The following is a 27,459-nucleotide window of genomic DNA, read 5'->3' as shown; positions in this document are numbered from 1 at the left end:
GAACAGTGACAGGCAACTGTAATGTTACCATCGGTGCAATGGTTATGGGAGGTACATGTGTTGGCCACATAGGCAGCTAGCAGACTGGAGCATTCAGGGATCACATCAACCAGTGTCAGGGAAAAACTTCAGATGTACCATGTAGCAATGCAGTGTAGGGGGTTGGATACGCTTTGTACAAGGGACAATGTAGCACTCTGGACTTTGGAACCATGTATGGGAACCTTGCTGAGGCACTCCCATGTGAACAAACAATCAATGGATGACATTCATGACAACAGGAATGTCCACAATTAGACATTACACTTACTATGCCAACAAGAATACTGTTGGTTAGGGTAGCTATAGCCATAGGCAGGGGTGACAGTGGTGCAGTCTTTGGAATGCTCTGTACTATCTTAGATTTCACCTGTGGCCATGCACCAAATATTTCAACTCTTAGATTCATAAGTAGGTACTAGGCTATCTGCCCCAAGGGCATGTATAAGCCTAGCCAGAGTGTGCCAGCTTTCGCCACCCCATTGATTAATTAAATGAGCCTCTGTCAAAAAGAGTCAATGAAGTGATCCCAGGGGTGTATTTTCCGTTATCCTTCCACTCGTCATGGTTTCTCTTGAAGAGTTTAGTGAGGGGCTCTGCCTAATGTAGTTAGGAATTTTGTTCCAAAGCATGGGGAGTCTCTGTGACAGGAATCTATCCCTCCAGCATGTTCTATTTATTGTTGTGGCGACATTTAGCTCACTAGAGTGAGTGGCTTGCAGTGACTTGGATTTCTTTAGGTTTAGCATGTCCATCAATTCTGAGTTGGACATGGATTTGTAAGTCAGGCAGAAATCACCTCTGAGTAAGCGATATGCCACTGAGTACAGCCGGAGTTTTTCCAGTCGGGTTGCATAGGACATATGTTTGGGGCCAGTAATCCTTTTGGTGAGGTACTTTTATGGTCTTTCCAGCTGTTGGAAATGTCTTGTGAAGTACATCCCAAATGGGGCATTGTACTCTATGATGGGTCTGATGAGTGATGAGTAGAGGGGCACTATAACCTCTTTATTTCTAGATGTGAACCCTTTAGCAATTAGATGGGCTACATAGAAGGATTTCCTAACTACTTTGGCAATATGATTGTCAAAGGAGAGATTACTATCTACCTTGGGTCCATACCTCTTCTGTATTAAGGGGGCTGCCACCTATGTGGTAATTCATGGGTGTTTTTGTTTCACCCAAACGGGATGACTGCATTTTTTGGCATTTAGCTTGAGACCATGACTTTGACACCAGGTGTCCGTCTCAGTAAGGCCCTTTTGGAGAATGTCCGTATCAGCCGGAGAGTCAATTATGGCTCTGAGTTTGCAGTCATTGGCGAAGGGTACTGCTGAGTTTTTCTGCCTGGTCGCTTGCTTCTGTCCTGAGGTACTTGCCCCGTACATTCTAACCGCGTGGCTACCAAGAGTTAAAATTTGTTACAGGAACACTCTTATCACAGTGCGACTGCACAGACAGGTCCTAGCCTTCAATCCCACAACTAAGATTTCACTAAGAAAAGGTACTTGCCCCATACATTCTAACCGCGTGGCTACCAAGAGTTAAAATTTGTTACAGGAACACTCTTATCACAGTGCGACTGCACAGACAGGTCCTAGCCTTCAATCCCACAACTAAGATTTCACTAAGAAAAGGTACTTGCCCCGTACATTCTAACCGCGTGGCTACCAAGAGTTAAAATTTGTTACAGGAACACTCTTATCACAGTGCGACTGCACAGACAGGTCCTAGCCTTCAATCCCACAACTAAGATTTCACTAAGAAAAGGTTAATAACTTTAACTTGCTGTATAAGTCTTGAATTAACTCACTACCTCAGGACAGAATACCTGGGCAGGCAACCAAACAGTATCTAACTCAGGCTGCTGCCTACCCTAGTCAGATAATACCTAGACTACAACCTTAGTTCTTGCCAGGTAAGATAGATTCTATCAGGTCTAGTAACTAGCATTAGTGGCCTCCTGCACTTACCTGCAGTATTTTACCATTGAGACCCAGAAAGCTCCTGGGTGGTGTGTCCTTATCCCTCCCTCATTCCTCTGACGTAGGAAAGATTTTAAAGCATCTACTAGTGCCCGCCATAATTTCAAAGGGTACTGCTGAGTTTTTCTGCCTGGTCGCTTGCTTCTGTCCTGAGGTATGTACCTATGATTATTACTGATTTTACAGTGCTTTAACTTTCTCGGTGTTTGCCGACAACTGCAAGTGAATTGGCGTACTGTTCTTACGCTCATAATTCAGAAATAGTATGCTTTTACCTAAACTGCTTTGTTATTAATGTTAGCACTGTTAAACAAACTCTCAGATAATATGCAAGTGCGTATGGATACATGTGGTCTGTGATACTTTGTTGCCTAGACGTCTTGTATGTGTAAAGCATTAAACTAGGGTAGAGACACCTGGTGCATGTTAATATTCTAAACGCCATAAACGTATCTGTTGTACTCTGTCATTTGTTTGTCCTAGCAAGCATGCTTTTAAATAAATACAACGCCAAACCTTATCTGGCGTACTCTGTAGAGTAGTCTAATAAGTGGGGGTGTCGCAAACACACCAAACGACAAATCATAGCCAGTGTTCTGCCTTGCCAGTTCAGTATGACTCAATGTACTTTTCAGATGAATCATGTAATTACGCTCGTCTTGCCTATTGTTTAATTGTATTACAACAGAATACTGAGGGATTGTGTTAGACGCTAATACTAGAACTCTGTTGCTTGTGTAGTTTTCACAACGCTTACAAGTTTACTTTATTGCTGCATGGGTTTTGTTACATTTCAATAAATGTGCATATTCTGTCTTTCCCTAGGTACTTGCCCCGTACATTCTAACCACGTGGCAACCAAGAGTTAAAATTTGTTACAGGAACACTCTTATCACAGTGCGACTGCACAGACAGGTCCTAGCCTTCAATCCCACAACTAAGATTTCACTAAGAAAAGGTTAATAACTTTAACTTGCTGTATAAGTCTTGAATTAACTTACTACCTCAGGACAGAATACCTGGGCAGGCAACCAAACAGTATCTAACTCAGGCTGCTGCCTACCCTAGTCAGATAATACCTAGACTACAACCTTAGTTCTTGCCAGGTAAGATAGACTCTATCAGGTCTAGTAACTAGCATTAGTGGCCTCCTGCACTTACCTGCAGTATTTTACCATTGAGACCCAGAAAGCTCCTGGGTGGTGTAACCCCGCTCCGCTTCGCCCTCGCTGCGCTCGGGCTCGCTCCGCTCCCCACCCTGCCCCCTTATCCCACCCGCCCCCACTATCCCTACATTTAACAGCTCAACAACCACACCTCATCAGCCTTAGAACCTATCAAACTAGTCCACCCATTAACTAAATCTCCTCCCATAATCCCAATATTCAATTAACACTTATCATCCAAATTCTTGGACCCACCTATCTTAGTATACTATCCTGCCTCCTAATATGTCAAAACAAAGAATCTTTTTATTCCTCTTACACTACCACTTATAATCATCCCTTACTTACTATCTAGCTATGAAAACCTTGAACTCATAGGATTTCACTACCCAAAGGGACAAACTTGTATTGCCACAAATCTGCTCCCTAACAAACCTTCTCCTCTTTATCACCCTTTAAGGACCCCAAGTACTTACAGTACCTACCTCACCCAACTACACCCAAAGGGCCCAACAACAAAACACGGGCAAAAGATACTATATAAACTTCAAAAACTCTTAGATCAACTAATAAAATGTATCACTAAAGATGGTGATATACACCCAAACCCAGGCCCAACCCCTCACCCCAACTCTGTCACCCCAACTTTAGCCCAAAGGTCAACTACCTCCCTTCTTATCTTCCATCTCAACCTAAGAAGCATCAACAATAAACTCCATAACCTCCATACCATGCTAGCCACTCATTTCCCTGATATTATGTGTCTAACCGAAACATGGCTCAAACCAGTCACCAAAGATGAAAAAATTCTTCCACCTGGATATAATATATTAAGGGTTGATCAAGCAAACAAAAGGGGTGGCGGTATAGCTGTTTTATACAAAAGTTCACTTAATATCATAATGCATCCTATCCAACCACCTAAACTTGCTAATGCAGAGTCAATAGCCCTAAAAATATGTTTAAACAACCAAAAAAGTATTAACCTTTTTGTAATTTATATCCCACCTGGGAACAATGTAGAAACTATGGAACAAACATTAAACTGGTTAGCCACTAACTATCCTCAAGAAACCTTTGTACTAGGCGATGTCAACATTGATTGGACCCAGTGCTCCGCACAGACTAACCCCATACCCATTAACCTGTATGGATTCTCCCAAAATATAATCTCTACAACAAGAGTAGGAAATGCCCACCAAAAAGAGAGTATACTTGACTGGATTCTTACCAATAATCCCACCCATAAATACACCACTGGGACCCTTCCCAATGATCTTAGTGACCATCTCGTCACTTTCATAATAAAACACAAATTTTCTAACAATAACCTTCCCATACACAAACTTATTAGAAATAAGAAGAAATTTGTATCAACCCAATTTGTAGCTGAACTCAAATCCTGTAACTGGTCTAAGCTAAAATCTTTGCCCCTTGATGAGAGTGTGACATTCTTTACTGACACATTCCTAAAGATTCTGGACACTCATGCACCTAACCGACTTACCAGAACTAAGGTGCAGATAGCTCCCTGGCTAACCAAGGAAACTAAATCCAAATTTAAACTTAGAGATAAAGCTTGGGACAAATGGCGATCCACCAAGGCACCCCTAGACCGTATTAAATTCCAGCAGCTTAGAAACGAAATGAAAAAAGCCAGTAAATTGGACAAAAAGAACTTTTTCTGTCACCTCCAAGAGAAACACCAGAACAACCCAAAAAAGTTCTGGGCTGGCTTAAATAATCTCCTCCATCCCGGTAAATCAGGTACCCCTACCCCTGAGACACTTATTGGCAAAAACCCAGAAGACATAGCTAATACTTTTAACTCCTTCTTTACTGAAAATATCCAGTCACTAGCCAATCAACTACCCCCTCCTTCCTCTCCCCTAGCTAACATTTCTGAGAATACATTCCCCCTCTTTAAATTACAGCCTATCCCCACCTCTTACATCAGAATCTTACTGAAGAAACTCAAACCAACCACCCTCTCGGCAGACCAACTCCCAGCGGAATACTTACAAATAGCAGCAGATGCTATAGCCTATCCTATCTCTATCCTGATTAATCGAACTATTACCGAGGCCACTACCCCCTCGATCTGGAAAATATCCTACGTCATACCACTCCATAAGGGTGGCTCTTCTACCGAACCATCCAACTACAGACCCATAGCAATTTTGTCTCCAATAGCCAAAATCATGGAAAGATGTGTTCATAAACAATTTCTCCATTACCTCACTCTAAATAACCTATTGACCAAATCCCAACATGGTTTCAGACCCCACCATAGTACTACCACCGCCCTCCTTTCTTTTACTGACTCAATTAATACAAATCGTAATAACAGAAAAATATCTTCCGCTCTCTTTCTTGACTTGTCAAAAGCCTTTGATATGGTCAATCACCAACTACTTCTCCACACGCTAGAAACCTTCCACTTTGACACTTCAGCCCTCAAATGGTTCCTTGCTTATCTCTCTGGAAGGCAACAGGCAGTCCAATGGCAAAATAAGCTCTCTCAACTACTACCCAATACCATAGGTGTTCCCCAAGGCTCCATACTAGGTCCCCTTCTCTTTTCCGTCTTCATAAATGAACTCTATTCAGTCATCCCCAAAGCCATATGCATCCAATATGCAGACGACTCAACCCTTATCTGTTCAGATGTCACTCTCCCTGCTTTAGAAGTAACAACCCAACACTGCTTTGCTACAGTAGAAAAATGTCTCTTTGAGACGAATCTCATCCTAAACCCAAAAAAAACTAAGTTACTACTATTCTTTCCCACCTCAGCTCGTCCTCTAGTGCAACACAATACACAAGCTAACAATACTACCTTCTCCATTCAGTCTAAAAACGGGACCATAACTGAACCCGATACCAACACTAAACTACTAGGGGTGACTATTGACAACAAACTTAAATTTGACTTGCATATCAGCCAGACCATAAAAGCTGTAAATAAGAAACTCGGATCCTTGTATAGAATCAAGAACTTCCTAACTCCCAATGCTAAACTAACTATCGCTCGTACCCATCTCCTCTCCACACTTCTCTATGCCTCACCTGTATTCTCTTTCCTCAACATATGCGATATTAATAAACTATCCGTGACTTACAATCACATTGCCAGATTTATAACAGGGGCTCCTTATAGAACTCACCACTGCCACAATCTAAAGAAACTTGACTGGTTAGAACTATCCAATCTTCTCAAACTAAACCAACTCTCTGTAGCATTTAAAATCATTAAGGAACCTGACAAAACCCCTTCACTGAATAACTTACTGCCCCCCTACTCTAACCTAAGTAGTCTTCGCTCCTCCAACAGATCTCTGGTCCAAACCATCAAATCCAATAATATGGGCGGCGATGCTCTCTTCGCCAATACAATAGGAAAGGTTTGGAACTACTACTTAACCTAACTACTTAAGACTCACTAACTCCCTCTCTCAATTTAAAAAACATCTTATACAATTCTTTAAGGCACATTGGCTATGCTCATGTGCAAATCCGGACTAGTTGCTAATTGAACTACAGCATATCCTATCCTACTTGAACTAGCTAACTGGGGTTCTCCTCTTTTTTGGCATCAAATAATTCGTAAATAAACTGACTACTACCCTATTTAGTTCGTTCTACTGTAATCAGTTTCTCCATGATCACTTGGAACCCTGCAATGGTGTAGAACTTTTTGAACATAGTAACATTATTGTCTCTTGAATTTGTCTCTTGAATTTGTATTGTACTTGTAATTTTGAGCTGGATTCTTTACTGTCTTGTTGATACAATAATCATGCCAAGGAAAGCATAAAGAATGTTAATTTGTTATGCCTTTCATTTATGTACCTGTAAACCTATGTGTTTTCTGTTTTTTCTCTGTGGAGCTTTTCTCCCCGGGCCTCCGCTGAAAATGGACATGTATCCAGTCGGACTATCCCGGTCAACAAATGTAAAATAAAATAAATAAAAATAAATAAACTTGGTTAGTCATAGTCCTCTGTGTTTGCCTGTACCTCTGAGAAGTATATGCCAAACAGTAGCGGTCCCAGGACCAAGCCTTGTGGGACACCACTTGTGACTGGTTTAGAGTCGGACGTGGAGCCCGTTGTTCTTACCGTGTGAGTTCTGTCTGTAAGCCAGTTGTCAACCCATCTCGTGACATAGGGGTTTATGTTCAGGCTGGTGAGTTTTTCTATAATTCCTGAGTGGGGAATGGTGTCAAAAGCCTTGGCGAGGTCAAAGTAGGCTGTGTGAACCACCTTCCCCTCATCTATGGCCTTGATGACTGTCTCAAAGAAGTTGACCAGGTTTAGTAGGCATGATCTGCCCTTAACAAACCCGAACTGGGTCAGGTCAAGTGTTTGGAGGTTCCCAATGTCTTTGTTAATGAGTTCCATGATGATGCGCTCCATAGCCTTGCAGACCAGGCTAGTCAGGCTTATGGGGCGATAGTTACCAGGGTCAGTTGTGGCCCCTCCTTTGTGGAGCGGAATAAATGTTGCTGTGCACCATTCTATGGGAACATAGCCTGTGGAGAGGCTGAGGTTGAACAGTGTGTTTAGGTAGGGGGTTAGTTCATTCTGTAGTTTGTGCAAGACGCAGCCTGGGACACCATCTGGCCCCATTGACACTGTGCTTTTGGCTTTTGAAAGGGCTGTTTTCACCTGTGCGTCTGTGATTTCCAGGACACTACACTTTTCTGGTATTGTTGTAGGCCATTTTGGGGGTGAGAGGGGGGTGAAATTTGCACTGAATCTATCTGCCAGGATGTTGGCAATATCAGTAGGTTCAGTATATTTTGTGCTATTTTGCACTAGCTCAGAGCATATCTGTGAGTTGCCACTTAGATTCTTAACATAGCTAAAGAAGGCTTTGTGGTTATCTTTTGAATCCTTGGCTATTTTTCTTTTGAAATAAGCCTTGGATGATTTTATGAGGGACTTTAGTTTCTTACTGATACTGATCAGGGATGTCTTTCCTTCCTGGGATTAGCTTTTTTTCTGAACTATTTTCCTCCTTCTATTGTATAGCCTGTTTATGGCAGGGGTCCACCAGACTGGTTTCTTTCTCTTAGGGGAGTGAGTCTTGGTTTGGCTAGGGATGGCACGATCCATGCATCCTTGTAGATGCTCATAGAGTGCATTTGTTAAGGTTCCTGCATCTTCGACACTGTTATCCTTTAGTGTGGGGGCTGTGAAACTTACCACCTCTGTCTTAAGTAAGGTGAAGTTTGCTATAGAAAAGTTTTTCACTGTGGTTTCCTTGGTGGGGGGTGGTGGTATGGTGTGGACATCCAGAGTGATTAGTTTATGGTCTGATCTAACCAGTGACGGGTTGACTTCCAGTGCGGAACACCTGTCGCCCATGTTGGTGATGACCAGGTTCAATATGTTTTCACCTCTGGTAGGGGAGATCCAGGGCATTTGAGTTGATAAATTCCAGGAAGCGCTGGACCTGGGAGTTTGTACTTGAGTAGTTTTCCCAGTTAACGGTAGGGTAATTGAAATTGCCCAATATCAGGGTGTTCGGTAGGATCTTCATGTTTTCCAGTGTCTCCAGAAAGGCAGAGTGGTTGTCCTGGGTCATGGAGGGTGATCTGTAGCAGGCCACAATTTGCATTGCAGATGTGCCCGATGTTAGTTGCACATGGATGATCTCAGAGGTATCATGCCACTCCACTAACCTGGAGGTGTAGGTATCCTTGATGAATATGGATACACCCCCCTCCTTTTGTGTTTTGGTCCATGTTCTGTGGCCGAAAGGTGTGGTATGAGTTGTAGCCCGGTAGTGCTGGGGTGCTCTGTGGAGCCTTGAACCAGGTTTCAATTACTGCACAGATGTCGACGTTCTCCATATTGAGAAGAACTTCGAGCGCATGCATTTTGAGATTTAAACTCCTGGCGTTGAGTAGCATAATCCTCATTGTTTTATTTGTGCTGTTTACGGAGGTGGGTTTGACTTTTGAGTCTTGCCTAAAAAAGGCACTATGGGGGCAGCAAGAGCCTTGCCCAGTATTTGAAAGCCTAGGGGTGACAGGTGCAAGCTGTCTCTTGCGAAGAAAGTCATCTCTTACACAGCCAAAGTTGGCAGTTGCCAGCATTCTCATGGATATGACAATAGATACCCGCTTGGCCTCCACTACCCTCAGCAGGTACATTTTCTCCAGGAATGTATATCCCATGCCACTCCACATGTGGTGCGGGTCATCTCACAGTTTTTGCTGCAGTTACTCTTCTTCACATAAGCCATGCAGCAGACTCACAATCTCTGCCGTGGTGTGCATAGTGTCTATTTATGCTTGGATCACTGAGCTGCACATTCGCTGATGCCAAAAAAAACAAAAATACTAATAATGCATTATTTAAACATTCCAAAAAATGTGTGGGTTATAAAAACATTTTTGTTTTCTGTTTTAGAACATATTTGGAGAACATTAGGGTAGGTTCTTTAAAGGACCTTGTTGAACAGAAAGAAACCATGTGGCAGCTAAGGCTGGGGGCCGATAAATTACCCAGCATTAATGATTCTGTAAACATTGGAGCAGCCGCGGTGGTGCAGCGGTAGCATTGTTGCCTCACAGCAAGAGGTTCTCCTGTTCGATTCTTGGCTGGAGCGCAGGGAGTGCCTTCTGTGTGGAGTCTGCATGTCCTCCCCGTGGTTTGATGGGCATTCAAAAGACATGCATAAATGGGCATGCCTTCATGGAAAGTTGAACGTCGAGCTGGCACCTCGACATTGGTAAAAATCTACTGCCATTCATTAGTGGACCGGAGTTCCGCTGTGGCGACCCCTAACCGGGAAAAGCCGAAAGACAACAACGATTCTGTAAACATTAAATGCTTTTTAAAGAACAGAAGGTTGAAAGTTCTAAAATGACATGTTTTTTTCTTTTCCCTGTGTATTTTAGTGAGTTTTTTACTCTGGTTCTTTAAATTATGTAACATATTTTAATTGGTTCATTGATTTAATTAAGGAACTGGTATTTAAGTAGTTGTATTTGTATGGTTATTTTATTCTCAAGAAGTCTTTTTGAGACAAAAGTGATAATAAACTGAGGTGTTCTCTAAACCTGGTGGTTCCTTTATTGTTCAGCCAGTGTGGTGGATTATTTTTATAAATTTAAGTTAGAAATGATTTGGGTGTTAAGGAAGAGTTTGATCCATGCATGGGAAATACTATATTTGTAAAGAAGTTTACCAGTGTTTTTTGTTTGGTTTATAGGTATCAAGAAGGAGCTGATCAGAGCTGCGGAGAGTTATGGGAGGGGTATAATGTGACATTAGAGAGGACAGAGCAGGACAGGAAAGGGATTTTAAGAGTAGAATATGAGTTATTTGCAGCTAGGAGTGAAGCAGGTGCTGGGGGAAGTCAAGCCACTGGAGTTGTTTTAGTGCATGGCAGTGATGAGATTTGTAGGGTTGGTTACTAGCAAATCTTGCAACACTATAGTATGATTGACAGAGTTTAGCCAAAAGGGTAGATTATAGATGTGAAAAGATGGGGGAGGCATAAAGTAAACATGAAAGGAGGAAGGCCTGAGGTAGTTTCTGCTTAGAGTCAGGGGCTAGGTATTTTTTATGTCTGTAGAGTAGGCCGAGTTTTTGTTTGGTCTTTCTGACACAGTGCTGAATATGGGTATCACATTTTCAGACAGGAAGAAGGTAAGAGGAAGTGAGGACATCCAGCAAAGAGGTGGATGGATTGTGTAAAAGAAGATCTGCGACTGTCAGGCATGAATGTTGAAGAAGGCAGGAGTGTGGCACTGAATCGAGAGAGTTGACAACAGTTAACATGATACCCTGACCCCATGTAAAAAAATGGGAAAAGGGGTCTGATGATGATGATGATGATTAATAATAACACCAAGAAGTTTAGTATGTCGGTCAGGCTGTATGATGGTATTGTTGAGAGAAAAAATGGTGAAGGTTGTTTTGAGGTTAGAGAAGTTTTTAGGAAGAAAGAGAAGTAGCTTTGTTTTGGGGGATTTAAAATTAGTTGGTTGTTGGTTAGCCATTTTTCTACAGATAGGAGGCTATGTTGAGTAGTAGACAGGAGGTTAGAGAAACTGTCAGAACAGGTAATAAGGGTGGAGTCATCCACATATTGTGTCAGGGAGGATGCTGTACAGGAAGTATGCAGTTGGTCTGTGAAAATATTAAAGATTAGAGGGTCAAGAATTGAGCCTTGAGGCACCCCACTTTGGACTGGTAAGGGGAGCAGGTTGCCTGCCACCTTACTGATTGTTGTCTATTAGTGAGATAGCTATTGAACCATTTAATAGTAGAGGGAGATAAACTGAGTTGTGATAGTTTATCGAGAAGTCTGGAGTGTGATATGGTTTTGAATGCTTTAGAAAGTTCAAGAAAGAGGCAAGAAACCAGTAAATTTTTGTCAATGGCTTCAGCAATGGTTTGAGTAAAGGACAGTAGGGCAGTAGATGTACTATGATGGGGTCTGAATCCATGTTGCATAGGGGTTAAGAGGTTATGAACTAAAAGGTACTTAATAAGCTGTCTGTGAATGGATTTTTCAAGGAGTTTAGATAGCGGAGAGAGGATAGCAATAGGTCTGTACTTGGATGGTTCATTGCTGTTGCCTCCCTTGTGTAATGGAGTGATAGAGAATGATGAAGAATGATTTCCATATATCTAATTACATGTGTGATTACTGTATGAAAATTATATAAACCAGTAAAGAGAGCAGAAAGAGGAAAAGAAGTGTACCGGTGTTTGATTTCTCAGCACTTTGTCTCTGCTTAATATGTTCTGAAAATTTAGCTACTGTAGTTAGGGCTCAGCAATTAATTTGATTCATAAATTAGCAAGGGAAACACTGGCTGCAGCCAGATGTTTTATTTCTTATAATATAGATTGGTTTCTATTTCTGTGGGCAATTATATATTTTCTGTATATTTAATTTATGACTGTGCTGCTTTATTCATTCTTTCTTAAATGAAGTATTTTATGTGTTCACTTTTAAAAAGATCTGGCTGCATATTGTTTGCATAATTATTAACTGGTAAGAGGACATTTATTGCTATATGTTGACAAACGTCTAATTGGCCAGACTATTTTGCAACACAGTTTGGTTTATTATCAATTTAATTTTTATCCTTTGTTGACAAAGTTAGTCCCATTAGGCTTGTGGCCTCTTTCAAGGGGAGACCCAAGGTGGTACTTATACTACCTGGGGAAATTTGGCTAGGGCATTTGGAAACTTCCCCTACTCTTTTACATTACTTCCTTTGAGCAACAGGCCTGTGGGAAGTCATATTACAGACCGGGAAAGAATGAAGTCTACTGGCCAGATTTCTGAACAAGACAAGGAGATGTGCAAAGGTTTTGGTGTCTCTTCCATTATTTATAATATTCCTTTCCGAATGGATAGCAAAGAAGTATTGAGTATAGTATATGGAAATGAGATAAGCTACCTAAAACAATGTGATGAGTTAATGAATACTGTTACTAACATGGTTACTCATGGAAAGGTGTTTTTGTATCATATCATAAAAACTTATATTTGTTACACTCTACTATTTTAGGAACCATCGGATATGTGGGTAATATATATCCGTTCCTAAGAGAAAAACGCTTACAAGAATTTTTTTTTTAATTTCCTGTGGGGATACAGGTTAAAACTCATAAAATGCGGTAGATTGGGCATGTATAACCCAATTGTATTTTTTGCCTAATTACATTTTTTATTGGATATTATGGAAATTATTACTGAAAGATACTGGTATTCTTGGTAAACTAATGGGCTAGATATAATACTGTCTGGAATACTGCCTTTGTAAAATAAATTGTAAGAGTGTGGGAAACTATCCTACTAGACAATATTATTCTAACTGTTTAGAATGCAAAAACTGATCCTAAGAATATTTTGCCTCAAATGAAATTGTGGTAAAATCTATAATGAATAGATTTTATTATATTAAACAACAGGCAGCTCAGACCAAGAATATACAGAGAATGATTACTAAATGTCAGCTTCAATTTGCTCACATGTTGAGATGCAAGATTTTCTAAGGAGACTGACGTTGGGTAAACTAGCAGTTAAATATTTAATGAAATGTAAAATAAAAGAACAATGTCTTAATCATTTCTGCCATTGTAAAGAAGCAATGGAACATGTTCTTATTTCTTGATCAAGGATACAGCAATTTTGGAATACTGTTGCTACGTTTTCATCTACGTACTAGGCCTAAGACTGTAACATTGGCGGCTTTAATATGCTCTACTTACCTTAATCTGTTCAGACAACAAAGAGAAATCTATGAGAAAATTTTTGTTGGTGCTGCTTGGATATTTTGGATTGCTAGATGTGATGAAGTGTTGCTCTGGGACTATTCTTTAATATTAAGTAATATTAAGAAAACTGATAAAAAATTATGGGGAAAAGCTTGGCGGAATATGGTTCAAAACAGTATAAATACTACCTTTTTTATTTCTTGTTATTTTTGTGCCTGCCATGTATTTACAGTACTCCTCTTTTTTCTTTTTTTTAATAAAGTAAACTTACTTTTTTTGATAGCTATGATGGGATCTTTTACATCTACTTGAGTTACCACCAATAGGAAGTTGCACTCCTTACAGGCATTGCTAACTGTTGAATATACAGCTATCAGTGCAGTTACTGAAATAATGATAGCACCCCCTAGTGAGGGGGTTCAATGCCTACCACACTTTCAGACCTAATGCCAAAAATGACAGAGTTACTGGAGAGGCGTGTCTGTCTTCCTAAGTAGTCAATTCACCTCCAACTCATAAAGCAGGCAATGACCTTGAGCTCCTCCATATCCTTTACAAGGTAAATAAAATTCCATACCATATGACAGCAAGCTGCCAAATCCCCTCCATGTCACATCCAGCTAATGATACATAACTAAACAAACTAGCATCTCTCCCTAGTGAATCTAATACTATTCTCTTAGGTGACTTCAACTATCTGTTTATTAACTTTGAAGCCTACACCACCACTAATATGTAGCTAACTGATGACCTGATGACATTTCAGCATCTTCCTCATTTCAATGGCCCCTTCACATTCTCACAGTTGCAGATAATTTTTATGCCCACATCAATGCATGCATTGAAGTACTGGTCACCCTAAGACACACATACAATGACAAGTTCAGGAATATACCCCAATGGTGGAACTTAGTATAAACAAACTATACAATAAGAGGAGGAAACTCTTATCCTGTATGTGTAAACTTAATATCCCAATCATCTAGAAGAAAATTCAGAAACATCAATAAAGAATTGACAATGAAAATAAAATCCTCCAAAAGTAAGAAGGAACTGAAAATAAGTTTTCATTAAACCAGTGAAGTTTTTATTAAACCAGTGAAGTTTTTATTAAACCAGTGTGACGACTCTACAGTTGCTTGGACTTGTGTTTTTGTTTTAAACAGTTTCTTGTGCCGTGATTTTTTTCTCAATTGTCAATCATGCTAAGAATGACCATAAAAACTTTGTCAGCTATGTCAGAAACCTTAGAACTAATGTCTAGCAGTGCATGGATCTAATGCATAAGAGCATATACTCTTCAGCTCTGGACATAGACAACATGTTGCCTGAAAAATTTAGCTCAAACTTTACTCCTACAGCCTCCTTAACATTCTACAACAAATTATTATGCACATGTTACCCCCCCCAATCATTTCTGAGTATCCTCTACAATGCCAAAAAAGCTAGTTCAATAAGTCCAGATAATGTGCCAGGGTGCTGCCTTTTTAATCTCAGGCTCTACACTAGATTCATAACAGAGGTATGGTGAAGCACTGCATTGATCACAATCCACAAAAGGGGACCTACTACTGACCCTAGTAACTACAGACATATGAGCCTTATTGGCCTTATCAGTAAAGTAACAGAACATAGCATTATGGAACTTATTGAAAAGGATACTGGTAGTCTTCAAGCACTGGACCAAAGCCAGTTTGGGTTTCTTAAAGGCAAATCTTGCCTCCTGAATGTGCTAGATGTCTTTGAACAAGTTATTGATGCATTACATGCAGGCAAATTTATTTACATTCCTTACAAGCCATTCCGCAGTGGTGCAGTGGTAGCATTGTTGTCTCACAGCAAGAGGTTCTCCCGTTCGATTCTTGGCTGGAGTGCAGGGAGTGCCTTCTGTGTGGAGTCTGCATGTCCTCCCCGAGGTTGGGTGGGTGTTCGAAAGACATGCGTAAATGGGCATGCCTTCACTGAAGGTTGAACGTCGAGCTGGCACCTCGGCATTCATGAAAATCTACTGCCAATCATTAGCGGACCGGAGTTCCGCTGTGGTGACCCCTAACCAGGAAAAGCCAAAAGACAACAACAACTAGGACCTAGCAAAGACCTGTGATACTATTCTACAGTATGGCATTATTGGTGAGTTAATCAAACTAATTATAAATCCCTGTGATACCTGATGGAGAGCAGACTGGTGTACCAACAGAACCCACTCTATTAGTACTGGGGGCACATTCTCATTAAAAAAATGAAGTTACAAGCAGTGTCCCTCAGAGGTTGGCCCTAGGATCTCTTCTCTTTGCCATTTGTCAATATCAGGGTCAGTGGCATAACAAATAGCACACTCACCTCTGGTGCAGAAAGTAGTGGGTTCTGTTCCTACACCAGATAGATCATTTGCTGACCCTGCAGTGCAGCATAAGGGGGGGGGGGTGCCGATTTCCTGAGTGTGGTGTCGTTTGGATGAGATGTTAAACCAAGGCTCCATTTGTTTGAGGTGGTGGATGTAAAAGATCCCATAGCACCTATCAAAAGACAGTAGGGGTCTTTTAACAAGACATAGACATTATTTTCATATTTAATGTTTATAATTTTTCTTATAAAATCATTATTGTTATTCTTCCATAACTGACCCCCACTCCATCTTCTGCAACCATAATCTAAGTTTTCTGAATATGTCTGGAAAATCCATTTCCCATTAAACAAAATTTCATTCAGTCTTTAATTCCAAATATCCCATATTACGTAAAATACATTTTTATCTCCCCTTTTCAAATATTCTTTCTTCATGTTTTTTAATATCCATACATAATCATTATATCTATATTGTCATTAATATTCTCAAAAAAGTTTTTTTCACACAACTTTTTCCAGAGTTCAACACTCCCTTACATTTCCCAAAAAAACAAACACGCTCTGTTGTCTCTTCTTCCCCACAAAATAAACACACCCCCGGATTCATGAAGCTTGGCGCAAGGCCGGTGTAAGGCCTGCACCGGCCGTGCGGCGTATATATGGTGTAGTAGTAGCGCCATATGCATATTAATGAAGGTGTGCTGCCACCACATCCACGTGCGCGAGTGCATGGGGCGTTACTAAGCTGTGCCCGGAGGCGTGTCAATGTTGGCTGGCGATGAGCAACCTAAACTGCTGAATATTATAGCCTGCCTGCAATAGTAATCGCACCTATCAGTGTCCGTGGATAATGAAACGTATGCAAAGCATGCAAGATAGTTCCCGGCCACACAGAATGGAGAACCAAACAGAAATGCACGCAACACAATATGAGTTTCCGTCCATGGAACAAATGATATTTAAAATCGTGTGTCCGTAATGTACTGCACTGTCAGTAGTTATACCCAGTGGAAGTGAAGCGCATCATGTCAGCGCGCTGCCAATACACACATCTAGCCCCATGGGCATGGTCACCAGCAGTCCCACAGTGGTAGTGATAGTACACAGCTGGGCAGTTGTGGCTATATAACAACCGTAAAGAAACCTGATGGTCCAAATTGTATACCAAACACACACAAACATATGTATATTAAAATGTGCTATACACATGAACAGGAACATAACCGGCACATACACATAGGATGCTATATGCGGAACCGGGATATCCAAAAGCAGAACCCATGCATGCAAATGCAATACGCAACAACCCCTGTATAGCACATAACCCGCACCCATGTCCGAATGTCCACCAAATCCAGCTACCAGCCTTGCGCAGCCGTACACCTACACATAGCGAGTATTCCCCATATGTAGTAGGAAGTATCGTCCTAGGTAGTGTCAGGATTGCAAATATGTATCCCACGTTTGTAAACATCCCATCACAGTTACGTAAATCCAAATGCCCGCGCATTCATGTTTCGGCAAAATGTGTGTACATCCCGCGTGGGATAAGTAACCTGTTGAAACCTCAGAGTTGTTTACATGCCACGGTGTCCAGTACTGTACACATCTGGACAAAACATGTATGTGTAGTCACGGTACTGTTCAGTGCCTACACAGACATGCAAAACATACTACGCAGGATGGAACAGCTGTCCACCATGCAGGTCTCCCCACTAGGGTTGCCACCTGTTCAGATGCCCAAGGTGGGACATCCCTTGTAGAAATGTGAGAATTTGCAGGATAAAACATACCCCCGGCCAGTGCAAAGGACAGAATTACACTTGTTTGCCAAGATAAAAGCTTATGTCATAGCATGTGAATAGCTTATGCTAACCCAAATAATAGTTGTGTGTTTCAGATGCAAAACACCTGTAGCAACTATTAAAGAAAATAAGAAATATACCTGTGTCTTAAAATCACAGGACACTTGCCATGTCTTAGGTGTCATCGCAGGACACAACTGTCCAAAGTGGGACTTCCCCTCGCAAAGTGGAAGAGGTGGTAACCCTACTCCCCACTGAATTATCGACAGTATATATTCAACCCAATCACATACCGACACCACCACTCAACCTATTACAGCAACAAAATCTGGACAAAGCCTAAAATGATGGGTGGACAAATAGGGACAGATGTAAATACTGCTCTCACAAACTTCGAAAGTTCACAGAATAATAGTATGTACATTAGCAAGAAATGTTGTGAAGGATGTGGGGTAGTCCCCGAGTATTACAGAGGTCCGTACATTCTTACTGTAACAAACCTTCACATATGTTTACTGTACTACTGCATACCTGTAGTTAATTCATAGCTAATTCATGTCCAAAATAATAATCCTCGTATGAATGAATACAGGAAATAGTCAAATGTGAATGGGAACACCACTCACCGTGGATAATGTATTGTAACCACCCCCACCCATATTATGTATTGCCAACATTATAAGCTGCTGACAGGTGCCCAAACACCTGTGTCTGTAAACACAGGTAAAATAATGTGAATGGGAACAGCAACACCGTGGATTATGTATTGTAACTACCCCCACCCATATTATGTATTGCCAACATTATAAGCTGCTGACAGGTGCCCAAACACCTGTGTCTGTAAACACAGATAAAATGTTTAAAATGTACAAACTCTGTCCATGTGCTTTGTCTGACATTTGAACACGGTCAGGTCGGTCAGGTCAGTTCCGTTCACCAGGCGGAGAAGCCTAAACCTAGATCACCACATGAACACCCTGACAATTAAAGACTTGTATGTATCAGGACTATAAGCCTTGGGGTTCTGAATATCCCTGCAGTGATGAAGTATGCAGCTTGGGTCCAGAGCAGTAGGGAATAGGGAATGTGTAATATGTAGTACCGCATTTTTCCCAGCAGGAGAATGGATGCCTGTGTCGTAAGTGAAGCAGTGAGGCATATGTTAATGTAGCTATGTACTATGGGTATGCATATAAATGAGTCAGAACACCAAACGTATAGTGGTTACAGCATCCGGCCAACGTGAATGCAGTCCCGGTTCAACTACGACTACAGCACATATAATGTTAAAGTGTAATGAATGCGTCTGTGCTGTACAGACATTTAAATATGTAAAGGTGAATGTGTGTTTCGCATATGTCCGTTAACCGGATTACAGATATTTTACTGGTACTGTCACAAGTAATAAAGCCCACGTAAGCACAAAGACTTAGTAAACATATGTAACCCACAATAAGGATATGCATGTGCCCGCGGCGTAACCCACAATAAGGAAATGCAAGTGCTGTGTGTAATCCGCTCACAGCATAGCAAATGAATGCTGGTTTCTACACGTAATGTCTATATATGGATATATACATTTGTGTATAGATATATATATCCACAGACTTAAACTAAATAAATTTATGAAATAAAGAATGTACACACACACACATATATATATATATACACATACATCTATATATATATATATATATATATATATATATATATATATATATATATATATATATATATATATATATATATATATATATATATATATATATATATATATATATATATATATATATATATATATATATATATATATATAATTTATCCATCTATATATATATATATATATATATATATATATATATATATATATATATATATATATATATATATATATACATATATATATATATATATATACATATATATATATATATATATATATATATATATATATATATATATATATATATATATATATACATATATATATATATATACATATATATATATATATATATATATATATATATATATATATATATATACATGTATACATATATACATATATATATATATATATATATACATGTATACATATATACATATATATATATATATATATATACATATATATATATATATATATATATATATATATATACATATATATATATATATATATATATATATATATATATATATATATATATATATATATATACATATATATATATATATATATATATATATATATATATATATATATATATATATATATATATATATATATATATATATATATATATATATATATATATATACATATATATATATATATATATATATATATATATATATATATATATATATATATATATATATATATATATATACATATATATATATATATATATATATATATATATATATATATATATATATATATATATATATATATATATTTATATATATATATATATATATATATATTTATATATATATATATATATACATACACTCAAACACATACAACATCAATTGATACATACCTAACAAACATATAAACAAATGTCCTCGTAGATATAACACATGTACATAAATAGGTTACACCATAGCTAGTATGGATACACATAACAGACATGTAATTAAGGTAAATACACTGCTGCTCTCAAAACTACTGCCCGGAAAGTATCAGTGTGCCAGATCTGTAAGTCCTACTCTTTAAACATGGATATAGGTGTCCTTTGCAGGACTCCAAAAATAGTGAATCTATAAACGCACTGTCCTGTAATGATTGCTGCAAAGAAGTGTCATCTGCAACTACAATATAGCTGTACATGCAACAGTAGCTTATGCAAGTGTAATAACACATGGGTTGACAGAATGTAAGACATATGTACCGACATGCGGAGAGTGGATAGTGCTTAGAAGTGTCGTCATACTTTATTATCGCTCACATTAAATATGTGTTATGACTACTGTGGAGGGGTGTCAGGTCTGGGAATCATGGGTATGCAATAATGGACCTAGGTGCCTAGGTGTTGATTGGCACAGATTTATGAGGTCCGTCCCATGGGAGTGATTAATATACCTATGTGGGTATAGCAGATGCCTCTAACTTCCTAAAATGAAGAACCCATCTACTGGATATCATGTAAACTATTGGGGGAAGACGTAGGGAGTTATATTAGTGTCGTGTAAGTGATTATCATGGATGTACATGCATACGAATAAGATGGTAACCATACCTCTCAATCAGAATAAGACATCTGGACAAAGGCATTTTAAAATAAGTACAAATAGGGAATATCTCAAATATTCCTCTTACAAAGTCAGAACATTGATAGAATAATGGATCAGTCAATAGTATGAATGTTTTGAGGGTTATTAATTGTAAACTACAAATGTCTGTCATTATTGTCTAACCCCACAGTCCCTAATGACTTCCCACTAAATTACCAGAAAGGCACAATATTATTAAAAAAGGAACAAAATCAGACGTCTAAGTTCGGGACATTTACCCAAAATGTGTACAGTTGAGAGGTATGAAGGTAACCTTGACCTAAATAAATGTACAAAACTAGTGAGATTAGGTGGACAGGTGTGAAGAAAGACATGATGACAAATGACAAAACATGTATAAGTCAAAAGCATGTACCTCGACAAATCTGGATGAATACTAATGCCCTGTGATAGTCAATGTGGAAGGTTAATAGAAACAACATAAATGTATCCCTCAGGGTGCTATGCAGTGTCCCCGATACAGTGTTCAGTCTCCCACACACGCATGTCAGTTCTGCCACTGACGGAAAGCGCAAATACCGGCGAACACATAAGGTAGATGATAGCAGAATATTGTTTTGATCAGCACCTGTTGGCTTTTGTGAGAAACACAACACTCTGGGCGGGTGTGTCCTACAAAAGGAATGTAATGGCATCTGGCCTGTGATTTCTCCATATATTGTGTGTAGTGGTGTAATAAAATGACATATCTTGTATCAGAAACAGATACATGTTATAGGAAACAGTATCATCAACTATACCACTACAAGACAAATCTGAAGGTATGAAAAGTGCTGAAGTAGTCAGTTTAGTATTGACCGCAGGTATGTGTGGACTTGTCAAATGTCACAGCTGTACATATAGTTCCTATAGGGCTGTCACCTCTACAAATGATGAAAGTGGGAGGTGCTCTGTAGAAATGATAGGCGTAGCAGGTCAAAACATACCTACAGCCATGCTTACTCCACAAATAGACATATTAGCACACATCAAAGCTTAGGCCAGGATTCACGAAGCTTTGGTCGGTGTCTGAGTAGAGTAAGAGTAGAGCAAGGCAAGATGTCCGCCGAGCTATTCAGCAATATCCTGTAGGCGTGTAACACAGCCCCTCAAAAAACGTTACGGACAATGTTAGGATATGCAAATTACCCCATTTGTAGGTGAAAGCTATGCAAATGATGTAAAATATGCGATACATGAAACAGTAAGCTGTCCGTGCAAGAGTAGAGGTATATGCAGAAATGTACACGGATGTTAACCGAGTAACGTTCTGCAAGTAGCTAAACGGAGCAATGTCATCTGCAAATAAAGGATGGTTTAGTTGAAGAAGCATGCCAATGGCCAAATATAAGGCCAGTGGCATGTATTCCCATTGGAAATTAATAAAATTCTAGTTGTCCTCCCCCGATCTCCGGTGTTTAAGCGCAGCGGCGCGAGTACGCACTGTGCATACAAAACAAGACAAATATGTAAAATATACATACAAATTGTAATGTCAGTTAAAAGTTATTGCGTCATGCAGGTGAATGGCAAGCTGAAGACAACATGGCTACTGAGTAGTGGCTGCTATGTGTGGAAGCGCACACTCAGAGATGTAACCAAGCATTAGTAGGCAATCCTATGCAATTGAGGCTGAGGATAGTGAAGCACAATTTGTCATGCCATAAGGGCCAAGCCTCTACAGTGTAAGAGTAGGTTAAGGGGACTATCAGCGTAGAAGATAGGTGACATCATGAGTGTGTATGTATAAAACACTGTAATCTTATTGGAGCAGTGTGTCACATCTGCTGTCAGTGACTCATCAGTGGAAGAGGCGTGTTATGATTTTTCCTAGGAAAAGTCAGTAAACTGACGGTGTACACCATGGATATCACTGAAGTTCCTTGCAAACCTGGTGAAGTGTGTTTGCGCCAGTGCAAGCCTGTAAGCCCGAGTAAGCATGTGTACATGTGTGTCAGCCCGTGTGCACGAGTTGAAGAATGAGTAAGCTACTGTAAGATTGTTGAAGCCCGTGTAATGTTGTGTAAGCCAGTGTAAGTGTTTGTACGCATGTATAAGCCTGTGTGCGCACATGGAAGCGGATATGCACTTCACTGTGCTCCTATGCGCGGCGCCGCCCACTGTGGGCACAAACAGTGAAAAGGAAGGTAAACAAATAGCAGTAAGTTAACCAAGGAGAACTACCACAGCTAGCAGGTGAAAACAATCAGACTGAGTATATTACACAGCCAGTACAGTAGGCCAGCAGAGCACAGCACGTACAACTCTACAAACAGCAGTCCACCATGTTTTTCTCAGACACACTGCAACACTGTAGTATACTAAGAGAAGTGCAAACTGTAAAAGCTTAACTGAGACAACATAATGTTAGGGGCTGCCATTGCTATTATACGTCAACATATGCAACATGTGGAGGGTTGTGCCAATGTGAATGCTGCTCAGCATCACACAGTGAGTAGACGGAGAGGAGTGTGCAGGCACAGGGTAACCTACCAGGGGCTACATGAGCTGGAGATAGAGAGCCCTCCTGCAAAAGATTGTGGATCTGTGCAGGCCATGTCTCACACACAGAACCAACAGAGGGAAACCTATCCCAGTGGAAACCAAGGTATGTGTTGCCCTAAGGGTACCAGCAACAGGTACCTTCCAGAGATCAACTGGTGATATGATGTGGATTTTACAAACATCAGCATCCAGGGTACTGCACCAGTTCATAAATGCCATGTCAGCACATGTCAGTGATGATGTATATATCCCCAATTCCCGTAAGGTATTGGGCAGCAATATGTGTCGTTTCCACACAATAGTGGAATACCCTAAGTACTGTGTGCAATACACTGCACACACATATGCATCAAAGCACCAGCCAGTGAGTGTGGTAGGGCCTACATCATCCACAAGGGCTTCCCCTCCATGAAGTGGCGGTTTGTGTGTGATGGCCAGCCCATAATAATGAATGTGTGTGCTGGATGCCCTGGAAGCTGCAATGCTTCCGATATGTGGCATCTGACGCAGCTGTACAAAACATTTGGCAATGGGGACAACCCTCATGGTCACCTAGTGGGGGATGCTGGATGTGCAGTTCAACTGTGGCTGATGACACACATCAGAAATGCACACCCACATGAACAGGAATGCCATAATGAGGCACACGCACATACAGAAACCTTACTCTAGCATGTGTTTGTGTCATTCAAGTCACAGTTCTGGTGCCTGGACACATCTGGTGGAGCATTACCGCACTTGTCAACTACATGTATCAGAATTGTCTGTGGCCTAGGTCATCTGTGTCACACACACACACACACACACACACACACACACACACACACACACACACACACACACACGACAGTTTATATACATAGTGTGAGTGACTGTTCATGTATGTGTAATATTGCAGAACAGTTCAAACACAGCAAAGTATGTCAATAATGGACAGTCATCATAGTTGTACAACCACCTTGGAGGATATGCATGCAGAACTCTCATTGCATATGTGATACAGTGATGTACTTCAAAATACCACTGTAAATGCAAATATCAAATGACAAATGACATAGCACATATCTATATGTACACATTGTTACCCATTATACATATTGGGGTGTAATACCTATGTGTTACTATTGGTAAAGTATGTGTAGTAAATGTGGATAACTGACTCTGTTTAGCCTTATAGGTGTACAGCATGGGTTGGATAACACGTATCTGTCTGTATGATACCCTTGTGTAGACTAACTGTGTCATGTGCAGAATGCATTCTAGGCCACAGTATGAATTCCCAGATGTGGACAGGAATATCCCTATTGTCTTTGCTTGTAACTAACATGGCTATATGTCAAACAGTAATGGTCCCAGCAATGTGTGGCGGTCAATACCAGTGCGAACTGGTATAGTATAGTACATGTAGGATCCACATGCTACTGTGTGTCCTACATGTGTGGGTCAGTTGTGAAGATATCATATAACAATTGGTCATTCAGACTGTTGAGGTCGTGTCTACTACCATAATGCAAAACTATGACAGATAGTAACAGTATCACCCACAGCACCGTGTAAAACCATAGCAATCACACATGTGTAGACAAGTACAACAATATGTGTAGTATAATGCATACTGGCCACCAATAGAAACTATATGTGTTAACAGTGTGAAATACAGGGCATGTCACCATTCCAATGTGTCCACTATACATGTACATGCAGACAGTGCACCTTCACCATGTTCACATATAGATACATGTAAATCTGTACTACAAACATCACACACGTACTGCACACTCTGTAACACATGCTGCCAATACTACACACGTCAGTCAAATGGCACATGGATGGATAATACATCTTCAGAAGTAACAGTGCTGTACACTATACTACATTGATGATCATAGCTGGAATGTATCATGCCTGCTTACATACACCTAGAAGGAAATCACACTTTGTGTTAACAACATTGTTACATTATTACAGTGCTATGAAGCCACCCTGTGCATCAGCACCATGTTAGTCTGTACCTGCATCAATGTTACACATTACAAGAGGTGGCACAGGTGTCATCATATGCACAGGGTATGTAGTTTCTTTTCCAGAGCCTGTCAGTGAACCAGCCAATCAACATGTATGCATTTGTGTGTGTGTGAGGGAAAACAGGTTTTGCATGGCCCAATGTTGATGCAATGTGTGTGTTTGTATGGGTTATCCCTAGCTGTTTGTTTTATGTGTGTCTCTGCATGTACACTGTTTCAGCATGTGGCAGCCAGATACTGAAGGTTGTGGGACAGTCACAGACTGTACCTGCCAGGCTGTACAGATCGCCATTCCTGGCCATGGACACCCCTCCATGCATTCAACCATAGTCCAGTCCTGCACCTGGCAATGTATGCATACATACATGGGATCTGTATCACAACCTGTGGATAAACGGGTGTCAGTAATGTTAACCTGATTTGCATAGTATTGTCATGTAATACATAGGTATATGAGCCATACTCATCCTCCAAAGTAATAACCACTGCTGACTGCTGCTGAGATGTGCACATGACCGTTTAAAGGTGCTGTACTATCATTGTTTTCAATGTCCCTGGTAATACCCAGCAACAAAATAACTGGTCACTACACAACTATAACCCAGGATCACTACAGCACACAGTATGTGCACTATCACAGAGCCATAGCACATTCAGATACATCCAAGGTGAGCATGTACAGACAATGCAGCACATTCAATAGTGCTAATATCCACATACATATTACAAAGATATATATATATATATATATATATACACACACACACACACACACACACACACACACACACACACACACACACACACACACCTGGAAGGGCCAGGAGGTGAACACACACCTACCTACTTTAACACACTACAGCATTACGCATTTACAGAACGCGCTACCGAGATTACTGAACACAGCACTCCCAGAGGCATACTTCTAGGTGGGTGACATCATCCGCAAAGGCAAAGACACCGAAAGGGAATGTATGTGTTGTGAGGCATCTAAAAGCATTACTGTGTCCCCAGGCAGCTGGAAACACACACACACACACACACACACACACACTTGGAAGGGCCGGGAGTTGAACATACACCTACCTACTTTAACACACTACAGCATTACGCATTTACAGAACGCGATACCGAGATTACTGAACACAGCACACCCAGAGGCATACTTCTAGGTGGGTGACATCATCCGCAAAGGCAAAGACACCGATAGGGAATGTATGTGTTATGAGGCATCTAAAAGCATTACTGTGTCCCCAGGCAGCTGGAAACACACACACACTTGGAAGGGCCGGGAGTTGAACATATACCTACCTACTCTAACACACTACAGCATTACGCATTTACAGAATGCGCTACCGAGATTACTGAACACAGCACTCCCAGAGGCATATTTCTAGGTGGGTGACATCATCCGCAAAGGCAAAGACGCCGATAGGGAATGTATGTGTTGAGGCATCTAAAAGCATTACTGTGTCCCCAGGCAGCTGGAAACACACACACACACACACACACACTTGGAAGGGCCGGGAGTTGAACATACACCTACCTACTCTAACACACTATAGCATTACACGTTTACAGAACGTGCTACCGAGATTACTGAACACAGCACTCCCAGAGGCATACTTCTAGGTGGGTGACATCATCCGCAAAGGCAAAGACGCCGATAGGGAATGTATGTGTTGTGAGGCATCTAAAAGCATTACTGTGTCCCCAGGCAGCTGGAAACACACACACACACACTTGGAAGGGCCGGGAGTTGAATATACACCTACCTACTCTAACATACTACAGAATTACGCATTTACAGAACGCGCTACTGAGATTACTGAACACAGCAACCCCAGAGGCATACTTCTAGGTGGGTGACATCATCCGCAAAGGCAAAGACGCCGATAGGGAATGTATGTGTTGTGAGGCATCTAAAAGCATTACTGTGTCCCCAGGCGGCTGGAAACACACACACACACACACACACACTTAGAAGGGCCGGGAGTTGAACATACACCTAACTACTTTAACACACTACAGCATTACGCATTTACAGAACG

This window comes from Protopterus annectens, chromosome 6.part0 (assembly GCF_019279795.1).
Source record: "Protopterus annectens isolate FY-2018-M chromosome 6.part0, PAN1.0, whole genome shotgun sequence".
Lineage (NCBI taxonomy): Eukaryota > Metazoa > Chordata > Ceratodontiformes > Protopteridae > Protopterus > Protopterus annectens.
The sequence above is the reverse complement of the archived record's forward strand: the minus strand, read 5'-3'. Positions refer to the sequence as shown.